Source organism: Eurytemora carolleeae, unplaced genomic scaffold (genome assembly GCF_000591075.1).
Source record: "Eurytemora carolleeae unplaced genomic scaffold, Eaff_2.0 scaffold86, whole genome shotgun sequence".
Lineage (NCBI taxonomy): Eukaryota > Metazoa > Arthropoda > Copepoda > Calanoida > Temoridae > Eurytemora > Eurytemora carolleeae.
The window spans coordinates 389,782-391,551 of record NW_019396290.1 but is presented as its reverse complement, the minus strand read 5'-3'; positions in this window follow the sequence as shown (position 1 = coordinate 391,551).

Below are 1,770 nucleotides of genomic sequence, written 5' to 3'. Positions count from 1 at the left end.
AATTTGGTCATGTACAAAATTGATAGGAGGGGGGGCCTGGGGGGGGGTCCAAAAATCGTATACTAGGACAGACCCGATTATATTGACCCTATAACATTTTAGAACTTTCTTTCATAATAAAATTTCAGTTATCTCAATTTTTATATACAGCTAGCCCCACTCAATCTTTAATTTTTGACTTCGCTATAGATATTTGGAGGGACGCTACGTCAAAAATTGTATTGTTGCTCTTCGTATCGCTCGGTCAAAATAATAACCACATATCTTTTAACTTTCCCGTTACTCAGTTTTCTATAAACTGAATCTGACCCATACTATACAGTTACACTTACAGTCTGAGTATTCATAAGTTTCAAAACCGATTTTCTTCACTACGCGCAATATTGGTAAGCTTTTTTAAACGGCATAGAGAATTCTTATAAACATTAAATAAACCCCGCGAAACATCTTCATCTAACAGGCTAACAGCTGATAAATAGGGTACACTTTACTCAGTGTACACCATAGATTAATTAAAATTACAGAGAGACACTAGATGTCGTCTTTTCAAGATTTGGATGAAACTCATTTCGTATTGAGTTAAGGCCGTTCTAATAAAGGATTTACACCAGTGTAAACTGTCATTTACACTGGTGTTTACCTAGGATCGGATTTAATAGTCATGAATTACACTGTTAGTCTTCTATCTACTTTAACATGTATGATTCTTGAAACAATTATCACATAATTCTCCTAGCCCTGGCATTTCCAAAAAGTGGTCTGCGTTTTTTATGCTTTCAATATTACCTGAGATATAAAGAGTTTGGTTCCGATTTCAATTTTGTTAAATAAAAGCAAAATTGTCGAAATCTGAACGATATTCTTCATATCTCGGGCAATATTGAAAGCACAAAAAAGGCAGACCACATTTTGGAAATGGCTGCAGGACAAGGGAAATTTTGTGATTATTATCTCTAGAAATTTACTTCTAAAATTAGGTTGACATATAAACGCAGCAAATTATATCAAAAATCAAGACGACATTCAAGTCGTCCTGCATACTGTCATGTTTCGTGGGACACCCTGTAGTTGAATGGTTTCCTCTTATTTTGTCAGTTCCTCCTATTTTTGGACCGTTTCCGTTTTTTTTTCAAAATCTCAATTTTTATGATCGGTTTCCTGAAATTATAGTTCTGTTTCCTCAAATATTAGGTCTGATTCCTCATATTTTTGATCCGTTTCTGCAATTTTTATTCAAAAACTTTAATAATCTCCATTTGTTTATCGGAATTTCCTCATTTTTTTAAGTCATTGTTTCCTCATATTTTAGATTAGTTTTCGCTTCTTTCAAAATTTTTAAAAATCTCAATTTGTTGATCTCCGTTTCCTCAAATTAAGTCAATTTCCTCATATTTTTGATCCGTTTCCGCTTTTTTCAAAACTTTAAAATTTTAATTTGTTTCTGCTTTTCAATGTTTCTTCCAAAGAAAAACTATTTTCTATATTCTTTTGTCTAATAAACGTTTTGATTCTGCATTTATTTTTATTTTCAACTTAATAAAGTTAATATGCAGGACAGTAAATATAATTTTCTTGGGTTTCCATGCAATTTGTAAAGACTTTTTAGTGCATTTTTATTTTTATTCTCATTCGAAAAAAATATAAGTATATTTTTCATGTTTTGGTTTGTTATGAACAGAGGCGCAACTAGGACTTTTGCTAGGGGGGGCAATATATTATTTTGTAATGGTCGGGGGGGGGGGGGGGTCGAAAATTTTTCAAAAAAAAAAG